The following is a 13238-nucleotide window of genomic DNA, read 5'->3' as shown; positions in this document are numbered from 1 at the left end:
TGGAGGGGACTAGTGCCTGTGTTCTGGTGGATGAGGCTGGATCTTGTCTTTCTGGTGGGCAGGTCCGTGTCTGGTGGTGTGTTTTGGGGTGGCTGTGGACTTATTATGATTTTAGGCACCCTCACTGCCAATGGGTGGGGTTGTGTTCCTGTCTTGCTAGTTGTTTGGCATAGGGTGTCCAGCACTGTAGCTTGCTGGTCGTTGAGTGAAGCTGGGTGCTGGTGTTGAGATGGAGATCTTTGGGAGATTTTCACCGTTTGATATTACGTGGAGCTGGGAGGTCTCTTGTGGACCAGTGTCCTGAAGTTGGTTCTCCCACCTCAGAGGCACAGCACTGACTCCTGGCTGCAGCACCAAGAATGTGCTAGTGTTGGAGGGTCTCCTGAAGAGGCAGGGGTTGGCTGTGTCTCACCGTGAGGACAAGGACACTGGCAGCAAAAGTTCTGGGAAGCACTCCCCAGTGTGAGCCCTCCCGGAGTCTCGGGTATGGGGTTTTTTGAGGAGTGATGAAAATGTTTTCAAATTAGATGTGCTAATGATTGCATAACCTTGTGAATATACTTTAAAAAACCACTGAATTGTATACTTTTTTTTTTGAATTGTATACTTTTAAAGAATGAATTTTATGATATGTGAATTATATCAAATTTAAAAAGAAAAGAGAAAGTCCATCTTTTTAAATTATCTCAAATTTTAAAAGTAAAGGAAAAAGAGTCTTGGTAAATAAAAGAACTGATTACAGGGAAGGGACTAAAAAGTGTGCATGAGCAGGCTTTGGAAAGGCAGTGCTTTGGGGGAGAAAAGGGTAAAAAGGAGGGGAGAGGAGATTGTATGGGGAAAAGGAACAGGAGGGAGAAACTTAGGATTCTACAAGACAAAAGAAAAACAAGAATATCTATGTTAATGTATGATAATGAACCTATATATAAGAATCAATGGAGGGCTTCCCTGGTGGCACAGTGGTTGAGATTCCGCCTGGCAATGCAGGAGACACGGGTTTGAGCCCTGGTCCAGGAAGATCCCACATGCCACAGAGCATCTAAGCCCCTGCGCCACAGCTACTGAGCCTGCGCTCTACAGCTGGCGAGCCACAACTACTGAGCCCGTGTGCCACAACTACTGAAGACCGCACCCCTAGAGCCTGTGCTCCACAGCAAGAGAAGCCACCACAATGAGAAGCCTGTGCACCGCAATGAAGAGTAGCCCCTGCTCGCTGCAACCAGAGAAAGCCCATGTGCAACAGCAAAGACCCAATGCAGCCAAAAATAAATAAATTAATTAAAAAAAAAGAATCAATGGAAAATATATATAATGCAGTGATGATAGGAAAATTCATATCATATCACTAACCACATATATCAATAAAAATGAAAGAATGCTAGTAAATTATTTTTCAATCTTGAGTCAGAAAAGAATTTCAGAATAAACAACAACAACAATGAAGTCAAGGATGGAAATAATAAAGGTAAGATAAAATCAGAAATTAGTGAGTAGAGAAGAGGAAAATAACGTATCTAAATAAGCCAATGTCCTGACTTTTGGGGTGGGAAAAGTTAACAGAATAGATAAGCCACTCGCTAGCTTAATCAAGAAAGAAGGGAGAAAATGCATATATCCAAAATAAGAAATGATACGGGGAAATAGTAATTTAAACAGAAGAAAAAGAATTTTTATATAAATTTATTTATTTATTTAATTTATTTTTGGCTGCTTTGGGTCTTCGTTGCTGCGTGCGGGCTTTCTCTAGTTGCGGTGAGCGGGGCCTACTCTTCGTTGCCGTGCACGGGCTTTTCAGTGTGGTGGCTTCTCTAGTGGCGGAGCACAGGCTGTAGGCATGTGGGCTTCAGTAGTTGTGGCACCCGGGCTTAGTTGCTCTGTGGCATGTTGGATCTTCCTGGACCAGGGCTCGGACCCGTGTCCCCTGCATTGGCAGGCAGATTCTTAAGCACTGGGCCACCAAGGAAGCCCCAACAGAAGAAAATTTTAAAATCATAAGAGTTTATTTGGTAGACCTTTGAGCAATTACATTTAAAAACATGGACAAAATGGTGAATTTCCTTTTAAAAAAACCCCAGAGTTTACCAAATTTGATTCCTTTAGAGATAGAAATCTTAAATGCACCAATTTCTGTAGAAGAAACAGAACATCATTTCACTAAGAAAAACACCGACACCGTATGGCTTCACAGGGGAATTCTATTGAACCTTCAAAACCTGGTAGTCCCAATGCTACATAGATTATTGTAAAATATAGCAAATGAAAGAAAATTTCCAAGTTATTTTAATGCAGCGAATACAACATTGATACCTAAATCAAATGAAGTTGATTTTTAAAAGATAATCAAAAAAAAGAAAAGAAAATCACAAAACTATTATCAATTGTGAATATTGATGCAAAAATACTAAATAAAATATTAGCAAACAGTATCCAACACCATGTTAAAAAATAATACAGGGCTTCCCTGGTAGCGCAGTGGTTGAGAGTCTGCCTGCTGATGCAGGGGACATGGGTTTGTGCCCCGGTCCGGGAGGATTCCACGTGCCGCGGAGCGGCTGGGCCCGTGAGCCATGGACGCTGAGCTTGCACATCCGGAGCCTGTGCTCCGCAACGGGAGAGGCCACAGCAGTGAGAGGCCCGCGTACCGAAAAAAAAAAAAAATACACCATGACCAAGTAGGATTTATTCCAAAAATGCAAGTTTGGTTCAACATTAGGAAATCGAATAATACAATATACCATATTAATAGACCTTAGGAGAAAAATCATATAATTTTTATATCCATTGATCCCCAAAAAAGTCTTTATCAAAATTTTACATCTATTTTTGTTTAAAAAAAAATCACTTATGAAAGTAGAAATTGCTGGGTACTTTCTTAACATAATGTATTTTATTTCACTGGGAAACACTAAGGACATTTCCACAAAGATCAGGAATGAGGCAAGAATATCCCTATCTCTATTACCAGAAATACCAATGAGGTTCTTTATGGAGCTGGAAAGTTAATGTTAAATTTACTATAGAAAAATAAAAATGAACAACAGGAAGGGAAACACCAAAAGAGAAATCTACAACAGCCCAACTGGACTTAAGGACATTGTATTAAAACTGTAATTTTTAAAATATTCTACTGGCACATGAATAGACAAATAAATTTATGGGATAGGATAAAAAATTCACATATAGACCTAAATAAAATCATGGGGGCGAAGATGAACTTTTAAATAAATGGTACTGGGAAAACTGGATAGCCATTTGGAAAGAAATTAAATGAAATTTATGTCTCATATCATACACAAATGGGTTTGAGATCGAAATATTAAATATGAGACCATACAAGTACTAGAAGAAAACATTTTAATTTTTTTGAGGAATCTCCATATTGTTTTCCATAGTGACTGTACAAATTTACATTCCCACCAGCAGTGCACCAGGGTTTCCTTTTCTCCACATCTTCACCAACACTTGTCACTGCTTTTCTTTTTGATAATAGATATTCCCGCAGGTGTGAGGTGGTATGTCACAGTGGTTTTAATTTACATTTCCCTGATGGTTAGTGATGTTGAGCACCTTTTCATGTACCTGCGGCTATCTGTATGTCTTCTTTGGAAAAATGTCTATTCAGTTCCTCTGCCCATTTTTTAATCACATTGTTTGTTTTTTTGCTATTGAGTTGTATGAGTTCTTTATATATTTTAAATATTAACCCCTTATCAGATATATGATTTACAAATATTTTCTCCCATTCAGTAGGTGGCCTTTTCATTTTGTTGAGGGTTTCCTTTGCTGTGCAGAAGCTTTTTACTTGTATTCTCTCTTGTTTATGTTTGCTTTTGTTGCTTTTGCTTTTGGTGTCAAATCCAAAAAATCATCATCAAGACCAGTGTCAAGGAGCTTACCACCTATGTTTCTTCTAGGAGTTTTATTGTTTCAGTTTTTTGTAACGTTAAACATATATTTATACCATATGACTCAGCTATCCCACTTCTAAGTATTTACCTAAAATACTGTACACAGATATTTATAGAAGTTTTATTCATAATCAGCAAAAACAATCCAGATCTTTCAATGATTAAATAGATAAGCAAACTGTGGTGCATCCATACAATAGGATGCTACTGGGCAGTAAAAAGAAACAAACTATTGGTGCACAGAATAACATGGATGAATCTCAAAGACATCATGCAGAGTGAAAGTAGGTCTCAAAAGGCTATGTGCTCTGTGACTCTATTTATGACAAGACATATTATGATATGAGGACAAGTCACAACTATAGGGATGGAGAACAGATTAGTGATGGCTAGAATTTGTGGTGGGGAGAGCGTTTGACTAAAAAGGGGCAGCATGAGGGAATTTGGGGCAGTCGTGGCAATGTTCTATCTCTTGACTGTGGTTAAACAGTCTATACATATGTTAAAGCTCATGGAATTATACACCAAAGTTTGTTTACTAAATAGAAAATTTTTAAAAAACTGCACTGAGATAACATTTCTTCCTTGTCAGATTAGCAAAAAATTTAAAGTTTGACACAGCATTCTGTTGGCAAGGCTATGGGAAATAGGCACATTCATATTTTGCTGGAAGGTATGCAAATTACTAGAACTCATATAAAGGGAAATTGAACAACCTCTAAGAAAAAAATATATATGTTTAACATTTGACTTGGCAATGCAACTCCTAGGGATTTACTCTCAAGAAACATTTCCAACAACACAAAAATCCTTATGCATAAGATTATTCACTGAAGCACTATTTGTAATTGCAAAATATTGGAAGCAACCTAAATGCCCACACATAGGAGAGTGGTTGAGTAAACCATAATACATGTACACAGTGGAATATTATGCAGCTGTTAAAAAAGATCAACTATCTCTATGAACTGTTAAGAAGTGATGTCCAGGATACATATTATTAAGTGAACAAAGAAAAATGCTAAAGAGTGTCTATAGTGTGAAAAGAAGAAGAAATAAAAAACCACAGATGTATCTACTTATTTTTGAAAAGAGAAACTCGGGAAGGATAAACCAGGAAATGAGATTGGTTACCTTCAGAGTAGGGGTGGCTGTAGGGGATGAGAGCGTAAGAACAGGGTGGAAGGGACGTGGGCAGGAGTTAGACTTGCCCGAGTGTACCATTATGTGTGGTTTGACTCTTAGAACTGTATTCGTGTTTCACATACTCAAAAATTAAAATCAACGATTTTTTATTGTTGATCAGAGTCCCTTAAATTTGAACGTAAGCAGAAACAACAAACAATGTTATTTCAGATGAATAACGTAAACGTACTGAAGTGGGGAAGGGGTAACTTTTGCGCACTGTGTTCTGACTATATCCCCTCAGACTAATGATAACTAATTATAAACAAATATTGAACTCTAGTTAGTACACTTGCTTTTTGTAGTTGTATGGATTAGCAATTCTGAAACAATTTTCTATGCATCATAGGTTTAAGCAAGTAAGTATGTTGAGGACAGTGGGAGCTGGGTTTCTCACTGTTGGGAAGGGAGTTATAAATATGGAAAGGCTGGAATGAGTTCTGTGGTGTTAGGTTAGAGTCGGAGGCATCAGTGTAGATTCACAGTGTATGAGGGCAGAGCGTTTGGGCAAAAGAGCTGTGACACTCCTCCACAGGAGAACAGCTTCCGAGAGCTGTGAATGGGAGGGTTGTGCCTGGCCTGGTGTTCATAGAAGCACCCACCCTGTAGGATTGTAACATGGCCCATCTACATTCCGAGACTGGCCTTCACTATTACGTAACAAAGACAATTTTCTGCCAAGAGCACATTTTTTATTCGGAGACTTGGAACAATAACGAAAGAAACAAAGGCCTGTGCATGAGTCAGGCCTCTTTCTGTTGCAAGAGAAGAGACTGAGCTCAAACTAATTGAAACAATAAGGGGATTGATTAGCACCTATGGTGGGAAGACTAGGGGTGGATCCAGCTTCAGGTCTGTCTGGATCTAGAGGTTTGTATGATGTCATTAGGACTCTCTCTTTCTCTTTACTGCCCAGGTATTCTCTGCTGGGTGGGCCTGATGGAACTGGACAGCACAAGGCTTATCTTGGGCCAGGTTAGCGAGCCCAGTGGAAGAGAGCCTGCCCCTCAGCGTCTGGCAAGGAGGTCCAGGGGGAGACAGGACCACCTTGACTAGCAGCCCCCTAGAACCACAGGGAGTGAGGAAGGGGGTTTCCAAAAGAGAGCACAGAGAGGAGAGGCCAACAAAAAAGTAACGACTGCATTGCTTTTCCTGCCACAGCCTGCTTGTAAAGTTCTGACTTCTCTTTGTGCCCACCAGGTAGGACTAGGTGAATTCCTTGAAAACAATAAAAAACAAAACTACCCTAACCACTTTGCACCAAGGTAAGCTCCTCCAAGGGGCTGCAAGCCCTCGTGGGTGGGCTGGGCTGGGCAGACCTGGGTACATCTTCCTGTGGTGTCCCCCTGCCACCACTACATCCCATGCCTGGCACAGGAGCTTGCCCTGAGTGTAAGCTCAGAGTGCATTTGTACCATTTTTCCAGTACCTTCCAAGGCTTTGTCCTCCATGGGGGCTCCAGAGTGAGCTAGTTCTCAGGTAGTAAACGTCTAAGGCAGGTGTCTGAATGTATTTGCTTCAGAACTCTTCCTGGCTCAGTCTCCAAACCCACCTTAAATGAATTTGTTGTAGATACTTCATATTTAATTTACTAATAGATGAATAAATAATAGTCACCACTGCAGAATTTTCCTAGCTAAAATTCTGGCCATAATAGCTTTGGGTGGAGGTACTATGGGGTACTAAAGTCCCATCCTTCTGCGAGCCAACACACCTAGGTCTCTCTTGAGGAATATCTTGGTCCAGAGGATCCATGTGGCCTCGCAAGGGGCTGAGAGAGCATCGCTGTACTCAAGGTATCTGTCAGAAGTTTGTTCTTACACTCCCTGCCCCTTGAATGCTCATCAAAAGCCAGTGCTTTAGAATGGGGATTCTCAAACATGAGTGTGCATGAGAATCATGTAAAATACATATTTAAAATGCAGATTCCTGGCCCCTACTCCTGGAGACTCTGAGGAGCAGTGTCGACCATGTGAGGAGCTTAGGGAAGAGTTATCTCAGCTAGGGACAAGCAAGTGCAAAGGCCCTGAGGTAGGGAAGAGTGCCCCAGGAACTATCAGCAAAGTGAGCCAAAGGAAAAGGGACAAAGGCCAGAACAGGCAGGACCTTGAGGTTAGGATGAGATTGGGTTTTTATCTAGTGCAACTGGAGGCCTCTGCAGGTTTTAAGTTGGGGGGAACTACAGATCAGATTTTCACTTTAAGAAAATGACTCTGGGTGTTCTTTAGAGAATGGATTATTAAAAGGCAGGTAGACAGGAGGCCCGGACAGGAAGCTTCTGGAGGAGGGGTGCAGGCCAGAAGGGATGATGGTCTGGCAGGGGATGGATATGGAACAGGACAGCAATTGAGGCTGCGAGGATTTTGAGTGCTAACCTCAGTTCTGTTGCATCCTATTGTTCCTGCTTGCATTTTCTTCTATTCCAGTTATTTTATTGCTTACCCCCCATTTTTGTTGCCTCAAAATGAAAATGTCCTTTTTATTATGAAAATAATATATTTTCAATATTTAAAATGTAAACAATACAGGAAAGTAAAAAGAAGAAATTAATCGCCAGTAATCCCACCACCCCGTGATACTCCTCTCCTTCCAGACATTCTCCTCATGAGTAACATGCACTTTGGACAAGTAGAATCACACCACGCATGCTGCTTTATAACGTGCTTTTCTCTATATATAAAAAAATCACAATTCCAGGTGCACAGATGATGTGCATTCTATGGGGGATGTTGAATCTCACTCGGCCAGATTACTTTGCTATTTGTACAAACTTCCTAAGTCAAAGAGAGACTTTCAAAAGGTATAGATTTGAGTCTATAAAGTTAGAAAACACAAGTAATTTTCCTAAAAGGCAGGAGAAGGGCTAGGGGATTTAAAAATTAAAATACCAGAAAATATACTCCAAAACAGAGGAGCTGAAACACCAGTGTAGTAATTTCCTCCCAGAAGGGAATGTGATGCCTGGGCAAAATTCCATTGTTTATTTTGCACGGTCTTAACTCAAGCTACACACAAAAAAAAACAGAGAACAGTGGCAGGAAGTGCCTTTCTGTGTCCCGGCTGAGATGGGGCTCCCTATGCGAAGCCTCTGGAAGTCTCAGGATTAGCCAAGAATCCTCAGAGCAAGTTGCCCAAAACACTCATTGTATCTGTGTCTCTGTCTTTGATTAGTGGCTTAGTCAACTTTCTAGCTCATTATCATCTTAATCATTTTTCCTTTAATGTAATGAGGCTAAGACTCTAGTTTTATTTTTTTATTTTTCCCCAGAGGAAAATAAATACAAACTTGAAGGTATTTTATACACTCTTTATCTTTAGTTATTTAACAACCTTGATGTGGGAATGTTGTCTCCTTTCTCACCTCAGTCATCAAATGGTTGAAATAGAAAGCAAAGGCCTTGGGAATACCTGGACTCTGTCCTTGGCTCTTAGTTGCTTTCCTCGGGTCAAATATCCATCCTACAGCTCAGCAAAGAAAAGAATCAAAGCAGCGATGTAAACTGGGGTTTTACATTTCAGTGATCTAATGTGATAGAGCAGGACTAGTCAAATGTTAACCGTAGAATACAGGTGGTGGGTATATGGTGTTCACTGTGCATCTAGGTTCTAAGTTATTGCATTACTTACATTACTTGCTTTTATTAGCAGACAGCAAGCCTTAGTGGCAGGCAACTTTTAGAAAAGTATTTACATTTTATGGGAGAGAGAGAGGTAGGGACTCCTTGTCATTTTCCAGAATTTTCTGTAGGAGGGCAGGTATTGACTGACTGTGTCACCTGTTTCCACAATAGGTTGTAGTCCCTTTTCAAGGGTTTTGAGATTTAGTTAATGTAGTCAGTGTTTTGTTTATTTGTTTGTTTTTAATTATACAAATAACACACGAACACATTAATATTGAAAAAGTGAACACAATACAGATCAAAATTTCTTTTGAAATCCTGTCCCCAAATCTTGTCTCCTCCACCCTAGCCCCTGCCAAATGAAGTCACTTTTTCAGTTTGATATACATGCTTCCAAACCTTTTTCTTATGGATTTTTACACATATATATGTACCCACATATAATATGTGGTATTGTTTTATTTATTTGTTAGTTTTCATAAATGGTATTCTAACATATTTATCTTTTTATAATTAGCTCCTCCCCTCCCTCAGCAATATGTCTTAGAGCTTTTTCTAAGTTCCTTATAACTCTACCTTGTTAAAACAAACAAACTCATTGCATTGTATACTGTGCCAGGTTGGCTATCCCCATTGTATGGGGTTTTTTTTGTTTTTTTTAAATTTATTTTATTTATTTATTTTTGGCTGCTTTGGGTCTTCGTTGCTGTGCACAGGCTTTCTCTAGTTGCAGCGAGCAGGGGCTACTCTTCGTTGTGGCACGTGAGCTTCTCATTGCGGTGGCTTCTCTTGTTGCGGAGCATGGGCTCTAGGTGCGCAGGCTTCAGTAGTTGTGGCATGTGGGCTCAGTAACTGTGGCTCGTGGGCTCTAGAGCGCAGGCTCAGTAGTTGTGGCACACGAGTTTAGTTGCTCCGTGGCATGTGGGATCTTCCCGGACCAGGACTTGAACCCGTGTCCCCTGCATTGGCAGGCAGATTCTTAACCACTGCACCATCAGGAAAGCCCCCATTTTATGTTTTTAGCGAAGTCTCTATTGGTAGATATTACGGTTGTTTCTGGTGTGTTTTTCTACCATTAAAAATAATGTTATAGAAACAAAACACATCTACCTGTGCACAAATGTGATTTTTTCCCCCAAGGTTAAATATTGGGAAGTAGAATGGCAATGTGGTAGAAATTCATACATTTTAATAGAAATGACCAATTTGCCCTCCAACGTGACTTTCAGTGGTCAGCTTCAGCAAATATTTCTTTTTATTGAGCTTTGGGATGGGCTTACCTTAGCCTTCAAACAAAGCAAGGACAGGAGGAATATGACACTAAGTCTTTGCCCTCTAGGAAGGCTTGAGACTCATCTATAGGCCCCCATCTATCAAATGGCAAAATAATTCCAGCAAAGTTAAACCAGAATCTAAAAAGACTGGATACTTATAGAAGGTGTGTGGATGGGAATGGGATGGAAAGAAGGAGGGAATGGGAACAGGTAGATGGAACCTGAACACTTCTTAGAGTATACCTGTACACTTTTATGGAACCAGGGTAATTGTTCATATACTCCCAGAATAAATAAATCATCCAAATCAACCAGGATGAGAAGAGAACCCCAAACAGAACACCAGCAGTAAGGAATCTAAATGTATTACAAATAAATAATGTAACCACACAGGAGGAGGTAGGGAAGAAAAGACCTAACATAATTAACTCTGGAAAACAATATTTTGACTGGCTACTATAAGACTAAAGTTGAAAGGGACTATACAGAAAGATCATAGCTTAGTTACTAAATTTGTTTCTCTCTGTGGCTCTCACAGGGAATGAGTTAGCAATTCTGAAACTATGTTTTGTGCACACTAGTCTGGGTCCAGTTAGGAGGCAGAAACCACACAGAAATTTGAACAAGGCAAGTTTAATGTAAAGTATTATTAACTATAACAAGAGCCTGGAGAAATGAGGAATTGGCTACTAAAAAGTAGAAAGAACTCTAAAGAATACAGGAAGAGCCTGTAACAGGAGCAGCCACTGCCTAGGGCTGAGAAAGACAACCCAAGGAAAAGCCTCCCTCCCAGAGCCAAGATCCAGACCTGTTGGAGAGGGCACGGCTATGGCTCAGTGAATGGTGGGTGCTGTGTGGTCAGAACTTTCCAGAAATCCATCCATTATGGTGCCAGGAAAACTGTTCATGGGGAGGTGTCTCCCTGGAGGCATTCTGCTATGAAACTGCCCAAAAGGGGTGCCAGGGGAGACTGCTGGGCCATGGAGCTTCTGGCTGCTAGGCACTGCAGGAGCCCAGCTGCTAGAATCTGGTATTGGGGAATCTGGTACTGTCTACACAGCAGGAGCTGGAAAAGCCATCTATGCTGCAGGAGCTGAGTGATAGGAAAAGCAGCCCACACTGTGGAGCCTGCCAGAAGGAACACACCAGACCAGGCCTTCCTTCTCTTCCTGCAGCATCTCTCTGTCACCCTCTACTGGCAAAGTTTAACCAGCTGACGAAAGAAAATAACTGAAACAGCTCCACTCCTGCATATCAGGTCATGAAGAATGAATTTTAGATTTGAGAGGCAGTCAATTGATATCTGGCAGAGTCTACCTCTTTGTCTACGCACCTTTCATATGCTCCTTTTTACACACATTTGAACTCTCATACAACAAAACCTCTCTATAATTCCATCTAACAAGATATAGCTTTTTATCTTAGAAATGAAAAAGCGGGACTTCCCTGGCGGTCCAGTGGTTTAAGATTCTGTGCTTCCACTGGGGGGACACGGGTTCCATCCCTGGTTGGGGAACTAAGTTCCCACATGCTGCACCACACAGCCAAAAAAGAAGAAATAAGAAAAGAAATGAAGAAGGCTTCACGCTCTCCCCAAAATGAAGACACACACAGTCCCAACAGTTACTGTATCCATTGCTGGCTATGTTAATTACTCTTTAAATTCAGTCACAGTCCCACTGAATATTCTGTTACTTAAAGACTAAACTGGGGAATTCCCTGGCAGTCCAGTGGTTGACTCTGCATTTCCAGACACCCCCCCCCAAAAAAAGAAAAGAAAAGACTAAACTGTAAAGTTAACTTAGGCAACTTGTATATAAAATTAAAATGAGGTGAAAGTCTGAGAAACTATCACAGCCAAGAGGAGTCTAAGGAGGACATGAAACTAGATGTAAGGTAATGTGATGTTTAGATGGGATCCTTGAACAGAAAAGTGACATTAGATAAAAACAAAAGAAATCTGAATAAAGTATGAGCTTTAGTTAATAATAATGTACCGATATTGGTTCATTCATGGTGGCAAATGTATCATACTAATATATGATGTTAAAAAAGGGAAAACTGGGTGTGAGGTATATGGGAACTCTGTACTATCTTCTCAATTTTTATGTAAATCTAAAACATTTTTAAAATTTAAAAATTTATTTTTTAAGAGAAGGGACAAGGCCTTCCCTGGTTGTCCAGTGGGTAAGACTCCACACTTGCAATGCAGGGGCCCTGAGTTCCATCCCTGGTCAGGGAACTAGATCCTGCATGCTGCAACTAAAGATCCCACATGCTGCAACTAAGACCCAGCGCAGCCAAATAAATAAATAATAAAATATTTTTTAAAAATTGCGCTTGAAATGTTGCCAGTTTTTTAAAAAAGGAATCCAGTCTATGGCGTTGCATACCATTCTCAACATAGGCCTTCGACAATATACGCATACTTTTAAAGGTACAAATTATGTCAAGAGTAGCCAGTGTATACATGGCTCAATTTTATGGAAAGCAGTTTAGAAGTCATGAACAAAGTGGGAAGCACAGCTAAGGCAGTAAATGAGACCTCCTGGAGAGTCCCAGGGAAACACCGTGAGACGTTACATAACAGCAGCCAGCAACAAAGAAAGAAATTATGTTCAGTTTCCATATATATACATATACACACATACACTAGAGAAAGCCTGTGGAAATCATCATCTGACCTCTCCAGAGAAGGGATGGTGAACCATTCTACCCCACACTCCTCTTCCCCCCAGAGCCAGCCTATCCTAACCTGCAGCAGATTCCACCTGCCGGGGCAGGGGTGCCAGCAGCTGTCTCACCTCCATCCTCAGGACGGCTCACATGGGAGGGGGAAGCAGCCTGGCCAGGAGGGCGCATGCAGGCCCTCCCGGAGCTCTGTGCATTTTTGTTTTTGTTGCTGGTGTGAAGCTGACTTCTCTTGCTCATGGACTTGGCTCAATGCCTTGCTCTGTTGCTGTTTTTGCAATCTGTCACTTCCTTGCTCCATCTCTAGTGAACTTTTGCTGTAGAATTTCTTGCTCCAGGGCCTTAGGTTGGGCGAGAGACCAGAATTAGGGCTCTGTGTTTTTTCACAGCTGAGGGGGCACTGGTTGGGCCTCCCATGCCATGGAGGGCACACCGGATAAGACTCTGACACACAGGGTGGCTGCCACTGCTTCTAGGTGTGCAAGTTATTCAGCTGTGAGGATTTTCCTCCACTGAGATTAACAGGGAGGCCCAGATTGCTGGTTGTGTCAGTGAGGGTG

The 13238-nt window shown here is 41.1% G+C and overlaps 1 long non-coding RNA gene across 1 annotated transcript; it reads right to left on the bottom strand.

Moving 5' to 3' along the window:
- Window positions 1-1667: 1667 nt before the first annotated feature.
- LOC137233121 (uncharacterized) lies at window positions 1668-12895 on the bottom strand. Its single transcript, XR_010947304.1, has 2 exons — window positions 12792-12895; window positions 1668-1948 (listed from the first exon to the last, which is right to left on the bottom strand). It is a non-coding gene; the product is annotated as an uncharacterized lncRNA (long non-coding RNA).
- Between the last annotated feature and the right edge of the window lie 343 nt (window positions 12896-13238).

The sequence above is a fragment of the Pseudorca crassidens genome, chromosome 10 (assembly GCF_039906515.1).
Source record: "Pseudorca crassidens isolate mPseCra1 chromosome 10, mPseCra1.hap1, whole genome shotgun sequence".
Lineage (NCBI taxonomy): Eukaryota > Metazoa > Chordata > Mammalia > Artiodactyla > Delphinidae > Pseudorca > Pseudorca crassidens.
The sequence above is the reverse complement of the archived record's forward strand: the minus strand, read 5'-3'. Positions and strand labels throughout refer to the sequence as shown.